This window comes from Oncorhynchus mykiss, chromosome 16, assembly GCF_057628025.1.
Source record: "Oncorhynchus mykiss isolate SJ-2025 chromosome 16, ASM5762802v1, whole genome shotgun sequence".
Classification (NCBI taxonomy): domain Eukaryota; kingdom Metazoa; phylum Chordata; class Actinopteri; order Salmoniformes; family Salmonidae; genus Oncorhynchus; species Oncorhynchus mykiss.
The window spans coordinates 19778980-19795876 of record NC_143037.1 but is presented as its reverse complement, the minus strand read 5'-3'; the positions used below and the strand labels follow the sequence as shown (position 1 = coordinate 19795876).

General features: G+C 41.2%; 1 pseudogene across 1 annotated transcript; it reads right to left on the bottom strand.

The window, feature by feature from the left end:
- Positions 1–10187: 10187 nt before the first annotated feature.
- Positions 10188–16436, bottom strand: LOC149976565 (general transcription factor II-I repeat domain-containing protein 2A-like; annotated as a pseudogene). The gene is made up of 3 exons (XR_016487066.1): positions 16385–16436; positions 16148–16222; positions 10188–13051 (listed from the first exon to the last, which is right to left on the bottom strand). The product of XR_016487066.1 is annotated as a general transcription factor II-I repeat domain-containing protein 2A-like (transcript).
- Between the last annotated feature and the right edge of the window lie 461 nt (positions 16437–16897).

The window sequence follows — 16897 nt, the reverse complement described above, 5'->3', positions numbered from 1 at the left end:
GTCTTGTAAACCTTTGTCTTATTTTAAAAATATACAGTTTGTAGGACTCTCATAATAACATTGATGTACCTTTGCTATTACAACTATGTAATCTACTTGAATGCAAGATGGTAACACCTTTCATTTCCCTTTCTCATCGGGTGGAGAAGCTAGACCCGATGCCTGTCTTAACTGCAGTGTGTATCAAAGAACAATGGGGGTCAGCAGAGTCATAACTATGTGTGCCTGGCCTTGTTTCTCATCGGCTGCTTTTAGACAGGCATCCCAAGTCTTGTATTTTTTTCCGCTAATTGGTCAAAAGACCAATCACATCAGATCTTTTTGCACCAGATATTTTTCAGAGCTTATCTGATTGGTCAGAATACCAATTAGTGAAACAAAGATCAGAATTGGGCTGCCTGTCTAACGCAGCCATGATATATCAGAATTATACTCAACGGCAGTTACACTGAACATGACACAAACTGCCTGGGTTTTGAGACCTTCAAAAAATATTCATACCCCTTGATTTATTGCACATTTTGTTGTGTTGCAGCCTGAATTCAAATGGATTAAATATATTTATTTTCTCACCCATCTAACCACAATACCCCACAATGATAAAGTGAAAACATGTTTTTAGACATTTTTACTAATTTATTGAAAATGAACTACAGAAATATATAATTTTCATAAGTATTCATACCCCTTAGTCAATAGTTTCTAGAAGCACCTTTTGGCAGCAATTACAGGTGTTAGTCTTTCGGGATAACTCGCTATGAGCTTTCTTAATCTGGATTTGCCCATTCTTTTCAAAGTACTTCAAGATCTGTCAAATTGGTTGTTGATCATTGCTAGACAACATTTTTCAAGTCTTGTTATAGATTTTCAATTCGAATTAAGTCAAAACTGTAACTCTGCCACTCAGGAACATTCACTGTCTTCTTGGTAAGCAACTCCAGTGCAGATTTGGCCTTGTGTTTTAGGTTATTGTCCTGCTCTGTCCGATGGAAAGCAGACTGAGACAAAAAATACATATATGGAGAGTGGTACTCAGTAATGTGTTGTATTGGATTTGCCTCAAACATAACACCTTGTATTCAGGACACAAATATGTTTTGCAGTATTACTTTAGTGCCTTGTTGCAACCAGGATGAATTTTTTGGAATATTTGTTATTCTTTACAGGCTTCCTTATTTTCACTCTGTCAATTAGTTTAGTTCTGTGAAGTAACTACAATGTTGTTGATCCATCCTCCATTTTCTCCTATCACAGCCATTAAACTCTGTTTGGCCTCATAGTGAAATCCCTAAGTGGTTTCCTTCCTCTCCGGCAACTGAGTTAGGAAGGGCACCTATTTTCTTTATAGTGACTGGATGTATTGATACACCATCCAAAGAGTAATTAATAACTTCACCATGCTCAAAGGGATATTTAATGTCTGATTTTATTTTTACCCATCTACCAATATTTTGTATCTTTGCAAGGCATTGGTAAACCTCCCTGGTCTTTGTGGTTGAATTTGTGTTTGAAACTCACTGTTCGACTGAGGGACCTTACAGACATTGCAGAACAATGCTTTTACAGAGATGGGGTAGTCATTAAAAATCATGTTAAACACTATTATTGCACACAGAGTCCATGCAACTTATTATGTGACTTGTTTAACACATTTTTACTCTTGAACTTACTACTTATTGACTCAAGACATTTCAGCTTTTTACTTTTTATTAATTTGTACAAATTTTTTAAAAAATAGTTGAGTAAATAAAGTGCTACCATAATTTGTACACAGATACTAATATGAATTCCTGTTCACATTTTACAATAAGGTACTGCTAAATCTCTTTCTTTTGCAGTTGTAAACCACTTATAGTAACTACTTTACTTTTGAAACCCCTTTATTAATTAAGAGTTCTTTAAAATAAGTGTTACCAAATGATTTTTTTGTGAGGAATTAACTAAATGGATTGTTGATGTATTTGAAATATTAACAAAAGACAAAATAACATTTCTTAAATGTCTTAAATTTCTCCAGTATCATGATTATGAAAAGCAAAGGTTAAGTAACAACTCACTTTTGATTATGTATTAAATAAATGTTTTATTGTCACACAAAGGACAGGTGCAGTGAAATGTGTTGTGTTACAGGGTCAGCCATAGTGGTATGACACATGTGGAGCAAATGAAGATTAAGTGTAACCAAACAAGTTAACCCCAGACTTTCACTCTTAAGGCAATATGTGTGATTTCTAGTTTTTTTGTCTTAAATCAAATGAGCTTACAATATAACATTGAGCCATGGATTATCAATATTTAATAAAAAGGCATATTTCAAATAGGCTTTCAAATCTTAAGAAAGTTTTGCACAATGTATGGAGAACTTCCAATGTCAAGGCTGTTACTAGCTGTTGTAAACGCTCAAAAAGGCTTCATGTTACTTTGTTTGAGAAACAGCCTTTAGCCTTTTCTAAAGACTGACTGGTCCAGTCCCTGGAAATGTGGACGACACCTCAGTCGCTTCAGTAGGCTTCTGTAGCATGTTGCTGGGTCAGGGGTTTGAACAATGAGGCTAGGGATTCTTTAGGTTCGGTCAGGTATAAAATAAAAGGTTAACCAGGTAGGAAGTCAGATCAGGAGCAGCAACCATTAGTACAGTTAGCAAACAGGTACAACACCAGAATAAACATGGGCAAGGTAAGCACTGGGAAGGCTTCTTATATGTTTTAAAAAAATATATATACTTTAAATTCTTGTTAATCTAACTGCACTGTCCAATTTACAGTAGCAATTACAGTGAAACAATACCATGTTATTGTTTGAGGAGAGTGCACAGTTTTGAACATGAAAGTTGTTAATAAACAAATTAGGCACATTTGGGCAGTCTTGATACAACATTTGGAACAGAAATGCAATGTTTCATTGGATCAGATTAAAACTTTGCACATACACTGCTGTCATCTAGTGGCCAATATCTAAATTGCACCTGGGCTTTTTTTTTTAACGATTGTTTTTTTCGTTGTATTATCTTTTATCAGATCTAAAGTGTTATATTCTCCTACATTCTTTTCACATTTCCACACACTTCCAAGTGTTTCCTTTCAAATGGTACCAGGTCCTTGCTTCAGGGCCTGAGCTACAGGCAGTTAGATTTGGGTGTCATTTTAGGCAACATTTTTAAAAAAGGGGCCGTTCCTTAAGAGGTTTTGATTGTCATAGATTTTTATACAAAACTCCTCTTAACTAGTGTTCTAGCACCCCAAGCAACAATATCATAGTTGGTTACCAGTGTGACTGAAAAGCATCCAAAAATGTTGTTTCATACAATTGTTTAATTAGGGATTCACAAAAAAGCTGTGAAACCTATTGTTATTTTAGGATTTATATCATTTGCATAAAATAGCTCAAGCATAGACTGGTAACTTTTTTTTCTAGTTTGGCACACAGAAACTACAGGCCATGAGTAACTTAGTCAGAAAGAATGGCATTGATTGGCCTATAGGTGTCAATAAGTCAAACGGTATGAATACTTTCTGAAGGCAATGTATATATCAGTGGAGGCTGGTAGGAGGAGCTATAGGAGGACGTGCTCATTGTAATGGTTGGAATGGAACAGTATCAAACACATCAAACATATGGAGACCACGTTTGATTCCGCTCCTTTCATGCCATTTCAGCCATTACAATGAACTCATCCTCCTATAGCACCTCCCACTAGCCTCCAATGGTATAGTTATAAAATTCATTCTTGCTGTCGATAATTGTAATGTTATATCTTCTAATAGTAACTGTATCCACTGGTTAAATGGGAGAGGGTGAGGTGGTTGCCATCTTAGAGCCCAATTCTCTTTCCAGCAGTTATCTTCTCTGATTGAATGAAGATATTCAAGAGGCTATCATCATTAAGAGAAAAAAAGTCACCTGGTAATATAAATGCTTATTTAAGATCTTGCAATGTCCTCAAGCCATTACTATCCATGATATTGCCAAGGGTATGGATTACGGATACCGCATTTGGACCATTGGGGTGATGTGAAAGGCTGTCTTCCCGATGATCGCAAGACATTATTGTTTAATATTGGAGTCTGGCTATGCCATTTAGTTCCCCGATTGCATAGTTTTCAAATTTTGCGCCAAATAGAAATAGCTTGAGCAATAATAGGGCCAAAGCGTGGTTTACATTGTTTAAGAGATACGTAGATCAATGAACACCACTTCTTCCAGTGCAATGGGAGCCATCATAGTTATCTCTATTCTCAGCCAGGGAGTGGAAGAGTCATGTCTCAATTTATATTTGGGTGAAATGCTAGTACTTGGAAATACAATTTGAAGTTTGGAACAGATAGCACTCCAGAGTCTATCCCTCTCTGCAAATGTGTTCATTTAATCTGGGATCTCTTACCTCTCCATATACATTTTGAAAATGCACTGTGGATTTTATCCCAATAGCCAGAAAGGCTCATGAAATTCAACCGAGATAATAAAAAAAAACATTTTCAACGTTTTTGGCAATGGTTTTATCTAAAGAAGGAAATATATCTATTCTTAAATATTTAAAATGAGAAATGATTGGGGATTCCATAAGTAGAGGTGGGGTCCTCTGTCAGGTTCTTGGGGGGGCAGTAGGTCAGATTTGGTTAGATTCGTTTTATAACTTGAGATAGAGCTGAATTTGTCTATGATCTTCAAAGCGTTTGGGAGAGATGAGATACATTGTCTAGATGAAGTAAGATATTGTCAGTGTATAATGAGATGACGTGTGGTCCTGTGCAGTTCAGTATAGCATAGCACTTGCATCACCAGGGTTGTGGATTTGATTCCCATTGGGGACCAGTGTGAAAAAATGAAAATGCATGCACTCTCTACTGTAAGTCACTCTGGATAAGGGTGAAATGACTAAAATGTAAATGTGATCTGAAGAACTGAGATATATTGGTGTAAATTCTTTTAATTATCGAATTGCCTGGACCAGGGTCTCCATCGACAATAAAAATAGCAGAGGTGAGATGGGGTCACCTTGCCTTCTACTTATTCAGAACGGAGCAGAGAGGGTATGGCAATACCCTCTCTGCTTACTATAGCTTACTATGTTACTATAGCTGAGGGATTGGCATATAATATTTTAATCATATTTAATCAAACCCATTATCAGGTTTAAGGTATGACCCAGATGCAGACGGTGTCAAAGAAACAAAAGTTTATTTCTTGTACAGGGGCAGGCAAACGACAGGTCAAAGGCAGGCAGAGGTCAGTAATCCAGAGAGGGTGCAAAAGGTCCAGAACGGCAGGCAGTCTCAGTCTCAGGGTCAGGTCAGGCAGGGGTGTATAATCTAGTGAGGTGGGGCAAGGTAAAGAACGACAGGCAGGCTCAGGGTCAGGGCAGGCAGAAGGGTCAAAACCGGGAAGGACTAGAAAACAGGAGCAAGACAGACAGGAGCAGGGGAACAAACGCTGGTAGGTTTCACGAAAACAAATTGAACTGGCAACAGACAAACAGAGAACACAGGCATAAATACACATGGGATAATGGGGAAGCTGGGCGACACTCATATGTTTCAAAACAGACCAAAGATACATTAGGATCATTGTAGAAGCTTTTTCAAAAGCGTTTTCTGCATCAGATACTAGAGAAGACCATAATCCAGCAGTTTACATAATTAAAAAATTCAAACAGTATCTTCTAGACAATTTCACAGCACAGACTGCGCTTGTCAAGGTAGTGAATGACCTACTGCTATTCTTATTAGGAGGTTGGAAGACTTGGTTGGTCTACGAGGACAGATTCTTAACTGGTTCAAATCCTACCTCTCTGAGCGCTAACAATTTGTTCAGCTAGGCAATAATTTATTTGACGTTCCAAGGTTGAATTTGGTGTTCCTCAAGGTTCTGTGCTTGGACCCCTTTTATTTTCCTTATACATGCTACCCCTTAGAAAATGTCATCCACTAGCACAACATACACTTTCACTGCTATGCTGATGACACCCAATTGTATTTTAAACCAGACGATACTTTACAGTCAGCCTGCCGTGCATAACAGATGGTAGTAACTGGATGGTTTTAAACTGATGATACTACTTGGCCACAAGAAACTCACAAACAAAGTTTCAGCGCTCACTCAACATTAATGGTTGTCTCATTACACCAAACATGGACGTTAAAAACCTTGGTGTTACCTTTGACCCCGGCCTAACTTTTGACAACCACATAAAAGGCATATCCTAAACATTTCCATTTTTTTCACTTCATCCCTCAGCCAGATGCCGAAAAATTGTTCCATGCGTTTATTTAATCTCGATTGGACTACTGCAATGCCCTCCTCTCGAGCTGCACATACTGCACTATTAAAAGCCTACAACTTATACAAAACACTGCAGCTCGCATTTTAACCAACACTAGAAAGCACATCACTCCAGTTTCATCTGCCTGTATGGTATTGGTCTGATTTTATGATCTTCCTCTTAATATTTAAAACCTCTGCTTTGCCTTGCCTGGTTATATCTGACAGACATGCTCGTTCCACACAACCCCAGTGAGGGAGCTCTGCTCCCAAGGAGCTGGTCCACTTACTGTACTTAAATGCAGAACCAAAGCAGGGGGTGGAGCATTCTCTATCAAAGCTCTCCGGTTATGGAACAGTTATTGCCCTGTCAGGTAAGAGGGGCAGACACCATTGAAGTTTTTAAATCACTTTTAAAACCTCACCTTTATAGCCTTTAATCAGTGGTTATTTTCGTCATCCTCTGTGTTTTATGTCATTTTTTTTGTTCTGTTACTTTTTACCTCGCCAATTTCATGATATTCAACGAGTAGTTACAGTCTTGTCCTATCGCCGCAACTCCCATACGGACTCAGAAGAGGCGAAGGTCAAGAGCCATGCGAAGCCACACTGCTTCTCGACAAACTTCCCGCTTAACCCAGAAGCACCAATTTCTTCGGAGACAACACCGTACAACTGGCGACCGTGTCAGCATACATGCTACCGGCCCGCCACACAAGTCGCTAGAGTGGGATGGGCCAGCCAAACCCTCCACTAACCCGGACAATTGTGCGCCGCCTCATGGGTCTCCCGGTCAGGGCCAGGATAATGACGCCTCTAGCGCTGCGATGCTGAGCCTTTAGACCGCTGCGTCACTCTGGATGCCCTGGTTTATGTTTTTTTATTCATACTTTTTACTGCTCCCTTTTCCTTTTTTCATTTTATTGTTTTAATGTAAAGTGAGTTGTGATTTAAAATGCACTTTACATAAAGTTTGATTTGATTTGCTACATAGACACAGGGAATGGATATTGTGGTTGTGACATACTTAGCGAATAATCATTCTACCCAAGGTACGTTTTTGTAACCCACAGAAAAAAATGCTAAACCCTTATGTTAATCCTTATATTAATCCCTTATAATTATATAATGCATAATATCCTGTGCATGGATATATCAATATTATGCCTTGATCCTGTCGATTCCAACATGTTGGCCTACATTGTCAGTTCCTTGTGATTATTCCTCAAATGATTATTGTTGTAAAACAGTTTAAATCTCCCAACTTTCTAAATCTCCCCATGAAGTATTTCTAGCTCAAACCTCCTCCCTCTCAGCTCCCTCTATCTTTTCCCTGGACACAGCATACAGTATATTCAGATTGTGAGGAGGTGGTGCAAGGCTTTGATGTTTCATAGAACAGAATTATAGATGTCTTTTACATAACCGCTCCCTCACTGGAGGAGAGGAAAAGACAGAGAAAAAGAGGATTATCGGCCCAAAGTTTTTAACACTCTCTCGACTGGCTGGCTGTCTCTCTCATCCTCTCCCTACCCCTCTCTCTCTCTCTCTCTCTCTCTGCCCTCCCCCTCTCTCCCTCTCATCCCCCCCCCCCTACCCCTCTCTCTCTCTCTCTCTCTCACCCCTCTCTCATCCTCTCCCTACCCCCCCCCCCTCTCTCTCTCCTCCTCTCCCTACCCCTCTCTCTCACCCCCCCTCTCTCATCCTCTCCCTCCCCCTCCCCCTCTCCCTACCCCTCTCCCCTCTCTCTCTCATCCTCTCCCCCCCTCTCTCTCACCCCCCCTCTCCATCCTCTCCCTACCCCTCTCCCCTCTCTCTCACCCCTCTCTCATCCTCTCCCTAACCCTCTCTCTCTCTCTCATCCTCTCCCTACCCCTCTCTCTCTCTCATCCCCCCCTCTCTCTCATCCTCTCCCTCCCCCCTCTTGCCCATCTCTTTCTCCCCTCTCATCCTCTCCCTCCCTCTCTCATCCTCTCCCTCCCCCCTCTTGCCCATCTCTTTCTCCCCTCTCATCCTCTCTCTCTCTCTCTCATCCTCTCCCTCCCCCCACATCCCTTTCTCCCTCCAACTCTCTCTCTCACTCTCTCTCTGTGAATCCTTGGAGGCTCCTATACGTGTTTCTGTCTGAAGTTGAATTTAGGTTGGCTGTTTGAGTGGTTGTCTCTGTAGATTAGGAGAGAGGAGAGGAAAGAGAGGTAGCATATTTACCCCTCCCCCAGGGTATTTTCTTCCCTTGCCAGACGTCTCAGGGATCCCCCAGTCAACACCTGTAGTCCCCTCTGCCTCCCTCTAGGCTGGGGTTCAGGACTGTTGCAGTACACTGACAGCTCCACGTGGTTGACAACCAGCCAGCTGATATCTTGGCACCTCTTCCTGTATATTCTGCCCAGAACTGATATTAGCCTACAAAGACGCAGGATGTGAATATGTACTATTCAGTGATGTGCATGGTTGACTATTCCACATTGTCATGAAGTTGCCCTGTTGGTGAGGGTTATGACCCCCATAAATACCTTTCCCCCTTTTCTCTCTCTACTCTACAGAATGGACTCTTGGAAGGACTCTTGTTAACATAGAGCGAGTATGGTAACATCAAAAGGTTGGGGAAAATAACTATCTTTATGTAATCCAACCAGTTGAAAGTATGCGTTGGTACTTAAAAAATATGATGTCATATCAGTTGTCGTCTGAGACATTATTACTGATGATAGGATGACAAACTATATCTTGGAAGTCTATACATTCAAGTTATCAGATTCACATGGAATTGTTGTGCAATTTAAATGTTGAAATATGAAACTATTTGTGAAAAGATTAAATGTAATTTTAGTTTTTAAAATGAGAGAATTGTTTTCATAAGTAAAATATGCTCAGTGGCCACGCATACGTGAATAGGCATTGGTTGGAAATAATGAACCAACCCCTTTTCTACATTTCTATAAGAGCCCCCATGACTCAATTCACGGCGAACTAAGCCAACCTCAGTGTGAGCTCTGGTTGCGAATGGTTGAACGACTACAACCTAACGAAATTAACATTGTGTTCCTGATGACATGAGGACTGATGTCCATACGTTTAGACGGGCGAATTTCAACGTGGAGGTGACGATCGCCACGCTGGAAGGAGGAATTTCGACTATACCAGCCAGAATATAGCATGAGCTTATAGTATGGCAACTTGGTATGAACTTTGAACTCTTATTCACTAAAGAAGTGATACATCCTAGACGTTGAGTTAGCAGCAGCAGCTGTAAACGTACATGGCCTTGGAAAGGACGGACAATCTCTTCAGAACGACAGAGTACTACAACGTATCCGTTCTACCACACCACGATGGTACTACAACGTATCCGTTCTACCACACCACGATGGTACTACAACGTATTCGTTCTACCACAAGATGACAGACTACAACGTATCCGCCCAGAAATATTCTTCAAAGGACAAGGGAGTTCTCTGCTGGGCGACCCAGCCTTCCATCTTCGACCAATCTATCGAAGCGTAGCTCAGAGTAAATATATTTCTTGCATTTTCCTTTTCCGAATGGGCGGTTATTTAGAATGCATAAGATTCGGTATTTCCGATAGCATAGCTTCATAAGATCAGATAGACCCAATCCTTTTGTTCGTCAGTCTTCCCACATTTTAATTAAAACCCAACCACCTTTCTTTGTCTAACCAGCCGTCATATCAGTTTCTTCCGCTAGGGCCGTTTTCTTTTATGACATAATTAGTAATCAATGTATGATCCATCCTGTGTAGATGTAATTCTGTGTGATTATTTCAATATTTAGTAAGTAAATAAACCAAATTTTGTATTGCTGATTCAACTTGTTAGCCAGGGTTCATGAAGATAACCAAGAATTCTATGACGTTCAGATGAGACTGAATAAGGTGACGATTAATAATTGACTGCTATTGATATAAAAGATTACCAGGTCTTTAAGAGTTTATTCGGAAGACAACAGCGCTATAAAGGAATCTATAACCATTCTTCCGTGGTGCCCCAGCTTCCTAGTTAATTACATTTACATGATTAGTTTAATCAGGTAATATTAATTACAGAGAATTGATTTGATAAATAGCATGTCATATATCACTTCATCCATAGTAAAGACAACATTTAATGTGACTTCAGTAACTGTACAAGAACCTCTTAAGGATGTCTAAAATGACATACCCAAATCTAACTGCCTGTAGCTCAGGACCTGAAGCAAGGATATGCATATTCTTGATTCCATTTGAAAGGAAACACTTTGAAGTTTGTGGAAATGTGAATGTAATGTAGGAGAATATAACATTAGATCTGGTAAAAGATAATACAACGAAAAAAACGTGTTTCCCCCCCCCCCCATCATCTTGGAAAGGCTAATATATGACTTAGGAATCTACATGCAATTTAGATCTTGGCCACTAGATGGCAGCATCGTATGTGCAAAGTTTAGACTGATCCAATGAACCATTGCACCTCGGTTCAAAATTTGGTAGCAAGACTGCCCAAATGTGCCTAATTGGTTTATTAATAACTTTTCAAGTTCATAACTGTGCACTCTCCTCAAACAATAGCATGGTGTTATTTCACTGTAATAGCTGCTGTAAATTTGACAGTGCAGTTAGATTAACAAGAATTTAAGCTTTCTGCCAATATAAGATATGTATGTCTATGTCCTGGGAAATTGTCATGTTACTTACAACCTCATGCTAATCGCATTAGCCTGTGTTAGCTAAACCATCCCCGGGGGTCCCACTGATCCAGTAGAGGTTATTAACATGCATGTGAGTGTACCAAATAGTGTGTGTAGGGTAGATATAATGGTCTAATGCAGGCCTGGGCAATTATTTTCCATGGAGGGCCATATTATAATAGATTTGTGCCATCGCGGGCCAGAATCATATTACAGGATTATACATCATGTGTATGCCTGTGTTGACAGATATATCTACTGTCTATCTACTGTCACATCCAGATATGCTACTTATTTAACTTTTTTAACATGCACAGAAATAAACCACATTCATGTTCTCATTTGGTAGGTATTTTCATTATTAAACATGCAATGAACTACACAGAGGGAAAAGTACACGGACAGAACTCTTGTCACGGGTATGGGTATGCACAAAAACACAAGAAAGAGAGAGAGCTCAACATTTCATTTAAACCACCCAAACGGTGTGAAGTCTCTGATGGGTATTGACTAGAGCAGTGAAGTCAGGTAGAGTTTCTGACGTCGCTATTCGCAGGATTGCTGAGAGGTGAGAGTCAGTAAGAGATGATCTGTGCCTGACTTGTTATATTTCATCACTGATTTTCAGTTCACATATATAGGTTGACCCAAACAGTACAAACATCTGCTGAGCATGACTCCTAATCTTTGGAAATGGTTGTTCATCGAGAGATGCATAGAACCACATTAGTGGCATTGTTTTGAATAGTTCTCCAATCATTGCATCAGACTGAAGATCGATAAGCTCAAGTTGCAGGTCAGTGGGAGCGTTATCCACATTGAAGGTGAAAGGAGAGGAAACCAACAGCAGGTCATTCTCCAACACTTTGAAATCCTCAAAACGATGAGAACTCACCGTTCAAAGCATGCAGCAGCGATGTATACTTCTCCCGCTGGTCAACTGATAGGGAACAGACTAGTAGTGTCGGAAGGTCATCTGACAGGGAACAGACTAGTAGTGTCATCTGATAGAGAACAGACTAGTAGTGTCATCTGATAGAGAACAGACTAGTAGTGTCATCTGATAGGGAACAGACTAGTAGTGTCGGAAGGTGGGTGAGATTGTTGTCATCTGATAGGGAACAGACTAGTAGTGTCATCTGATAGAGAACAGACTAGTAGTGTCGGAAGGTGGGTGAGATTGTTGTCATCTGATAGGGAACAGACTAGTAGTGTCGGAAGGTGGGTGAGATTGTTGTCATCTGATAGGGAACAGACTAGTAGTGTCGGAAGGTGGGTGAGATTGTTGTCATCTGATAGGGAACAGACTAGTAGTGTTGGAAGGTGGGTGAGATTGTTGTCATCTGATAGGGAACAGACTAGTAGTGTCGGAAGGTGGGTGAGATTGTTGTCATCTGATAGGGAACAGACTAGTAGTGTCGGAAGGTGGGTGAGATTGTTGTCATCTGATAGGGAACAGACTAGTAGTGTCGGAAGGTGGGTGAGATTGTTGTCATCTGATAGGGAACCGACTAGTAGTGTCGGAAGGTGGGTGAGATTGTCTGCTTCTACTTGCCGGGTCAGGAGGAGTAATTTACCCTTGACGGCTTTGACAAGGCTCTACATCTGATGTGCAAAAAGGCCCTTCCCTTGTAGTTCGGAAATCAGTTCATTCATGAGGGCTATGATGTCCACGGTGAAGGCAAAATCAGCCAACCATTCTTTATCTTGCAGTTGAGGGAAATCCACATATTTTCCATTCATTTGCAAAAACTCAGCCATTTCAGACTTCAGGTCCCACACACTTTTAAGCACCTTCCCCAAACTCAGCCATTTCATGTTTGTGTGGTAGGGGAGATCTGCATGACCCGACTCTGTCTCTTCCAACAGTGAGACAAACTGCATGTGGTTTAAAGATTTTGCTCTTATGAAGTTTACCACTTTAGTGACTGTATCCGCAAAATGGATCATTTTCAGAACACATTTACAGAGCACCTCTTGATGAATAATGCAATTATTCATGCAATTAATGCAATTTTCTGGTCTGGGTTCAGCTCAGCTACTTGATCTTGTATCCTTTTCAAAAGGCTAATGTTTTTTCCTGTGAAGTTTGGGCACCCATCAGTGGACACTGGATAACTTTTCAAAACTCAGTCCCAGCTTTGCCGCACACTTATTAACCTCCAATAAATGTTTCCCTGTGCTCTTCATTGACTGCACTGAAGCAAGCTCCTCTGTCATTTCAAAGTCAGGGGGTATGCTTCGTAAGAATATCAATAATTGCACCGTGTCACTTGCATCACTGCTCTCATCCAGGGCCAAGGAGAAATAGGTGAAATCCTTTACCTTGTCTTTCAACTGTTGTTCCATATTCTCTGCGAAGTCCTCAACACGCCGTCTCACTGTTCGTCTTGACAGAGAAACATTTCCTAACAGCTCTTTCTTCTCGGGTCAAAGTGTCTGGACAAGTTGTAGTCTTTCAAGACAGCGTTGCTATCTTTGCACAATAAGCAAACAGTTTTCCTTATATCTCAATAAATAAATATTTCGATGTCCACTCTTGCTGGAACACCCTACATTAATTTTCTACTTTCCTTTTCTTTGAAAAATATTTTTTTGCGCAATTTCTAGCTAGCTACTATTTGTGGCGTGTGTGTCAGCCTGTCAGTCACTGTCCTCGTGCAGTTACTATGTCTTCAAAATAAATGTCCCACAAGCGGTGGGAGTTACATCATTACACAATGGTGAGTATTCATTGGGCTTTTAATTTGAGTAAACAAATACGTTTTTCAAAACTTTACTATCATAAATTCTTTATGTGATCTGAGCATGATTCCGCGGGCCGTATTGAATCAGTTCGAAGTCCACATACGGACTCCGGGCCGGTCGTTGCGCAAGGAATGGTCTAATGACTGTAACCCATGTAACACCTAGCTTAGTGCCTACCATAGAAATACAATGGCTAGAACAGCCAAAGCCCCTTTAATTCTACTATGGTAGCCCCTCACTGGACAGTACTCCTCAGTCTATGGAGTTGCTAGAGAACACGGGTCACTCTGCTGTGCCCTCTCCCTCCCTTTCTCCTTCTCTCCCTTCCTCTTTTATCAGAACCGCAGGACTGCTACTGTGTAAAAGTGGTACCTCTCTCTCTCTCTCCCTCTCTCTCTCTCTCTCTCTCTCTCTCTCTCTCTCTCTCTCTCTCTCTCTCTCTCTCTCTCTCTCTCTCTCTCAAACCATGTTTAAATCCAACAATTTTTTGGAAAGTATTACCTAATGCATAAAAAAAATTGAGACAAGCCTGATGAAAATGGCAAATGGGTGGATATTATTTTGTTAGGGAAATACAGTTGAAGTCGGAAGTTGACATACACCTTTGCCAAATACATTTAAACTCAGTTTTTCACAATTCATGACATTTAGTCCTAGTAAAAATTCCCTGTCTTAGGTCAGTTAGGATCCCCACTTTATTTTAAGAATGTGAAATGTCAGAATAATAGTAGAGAGAATGATTTATTTCAGCTTTTATTTCTTTCATCACATTCCCAGTGGGTCAGAAGTTTACATACACTCAATTAGTATTTTGTAGCATTGCCTTTAAACTCTTTAACTTGGGTCAAACGTTTCGGGTAGCCTCCCACAAGCTTCCCACAATAAGTTGGATGAATTTTGGCCCATTCCTCCTGACAGAGCTGGTGTAACTGAGTCAGGTTTGTAGGCCTCCTTGCTCGCGCACGTTTTTTCAGTTCTGCCCACAAATGTTCTATAGGATTGAGGTCAGGGCTTAGTGATGACCACTCTAATACCTTGACTTTGTTGTCCTTAAGCCATTTTGCCACAACTTTGAAAATATGCTTGGGGTCAATGTCCATTTGGAAGACCCATTTGCGACCAAGCTTTAACTTGATGTTTAACTGATGTCTTGAGATGTTGCTTCAATATATCCACATCATTTTCCTACCTCATGATGCCACCTATTTTGTGAAGTGCACCAGTCCCTCCTGCAGCAAAGCACCCCCACAACATGATACTGCCACCCCCACAACATGATGCTGCCACCCCCGTGCTTCACAGTTGGGATGGTGTTCTTTGGCTTGCAAGCCTCCCCCTTTTCCTCCAAACATAATGATGGTGATTATGGCCAAGCAGTTTTTTTGTTTCATCAGACCAGAGGACAGTTCTACAAAAAGTATGATCTTTGTCCCCATGTGCAGTTGCAAACTGTAGTCTGGCTTTTTTATGGCGGTTTTGGAGCAGTGGCTTCTTCCTTGCTGAGCGGCCTTTCAGGTTATGTTGATATAGGACTCATTTTTCTGTGGATATCGATAGTTTTGTACCTGTTTCCTCCAGCATCTTCACAAGGTCCTTTGCTTGTTGTTCTGGAATTGATTTGCACTTTTCGATGATATGTTGTGTTGTCCTCCCACCACGACGTGGGACGTGGAAAAGCAGAAAGAGTTTATTTGGCAGATGGAATCATTTATGCAGAACTTCACATGGTTAAGTGAATGGTGATGAGCATGATGCAAATATCCAATTAATATTGAGGGTGTTATTTGTATGCTGGGGACAGGATGATCGTGTTTGCCTGCCAATTATGAAATATAAATGATCTTGCTCTTATCCTACCCTCTTCAATTTATCAGCGAACTGTTGTCTAGAGAGCATGCACCAAGACAAGATGGGCCAAGTTAGCTTTTTATCACAACAGTTTTTGTCACCAAACCATATCAGTAAAGTTGAAAATGTGATGGAAATGCATTGAACTTCTGTTTTTTATTCGGTACATGGAAACATATGCGAAAAAAGTGTTTTCATGTGCACCAAGTCATCACCCACAGCTTTTCATCCCCAACAAGACAGTTTGATGGAAACCCGTGTTTCCTGTTGCGCTCATATGTGGACCTAGGCATGTCTGTGTCCATGTGTGTGTGTGTGCATGTGTGTGTGTGCTTTTGCGACCTTGTGCACTCATACGTATGTATATGTCCTTGTATATTCATTTGTAGCCCTGTGTGTGTGTGTGTGTGTGTGTCGTCCTTGAGCGTGCATATCTGTGTGCGTTAGTGCGGCGTGCAGTGTACAGAGCCTGTCCAGAGCAGTGTGCTCAGCAGTCGTGCTCGGCAGCACACTAACGCGATGTGACAGGGCAGAAATACCAGCTCCACCGCCCACGCCCACACATCATCTCCTCTCCCCGCGCTACACCCACTTCCCATTGGCTCCTCACCTCCGATGCTCTTGTCTTCTGCTTGGAAACAGGAGGACCTAACCTCCACCTTCCTATCCCTCCATCCCCCATCGCCTGTTCAACCAACTTCACACCATTAGGTGTAGATCCAGGAAATGTTAATGTCATGTGGTCTGTGGTAGTTGGTATTGGATCAAACACATCAAACTAATGGTTGCCATGAGTTTGATACCATTCCGCTCAATCCATTCCAGCCATTGATGTCAGTCAGCTCACCTCCATACCCGTCCCTCATTCTCCATACCCGTCCCTCATTCTCCATACCCATCCCTCATTCTCCATACCCGTCCCTCATTCTCCATACCCGTCCCTCATTCTCCATACCCGTCCCTCATTCTCCATACCCGTCCCTCATTCTCCATACCCGTCCCTCAAGGCATTCTTGTTATTTTCTTATTTCTTCCTCCTCTGCTTGGTTGCTTCACAACAGACCAAGGTGACGATCATATAGCATGTCATTTGACCTTTGCGGCTGTCAATGATTTGACCTCTGACCTTTAACCCTACGTGTGTTTGATCAGTGCTGTCGAATAGATAATAAAAGTTGAGCGGCCATCCGTGGTGGCTGGTGGCACTTTAAATGGGGAGGACGGGCTCATAGTAATGGCTGGAATGGAATCAATGGAATGGTATCAAAAACCCATCAAACACCTGGTTTTCCATATATTTGATACCATTTTATTAACGCCATTCCATCCATTATTATGAGCCGTCCTCCCCTCACCAGCC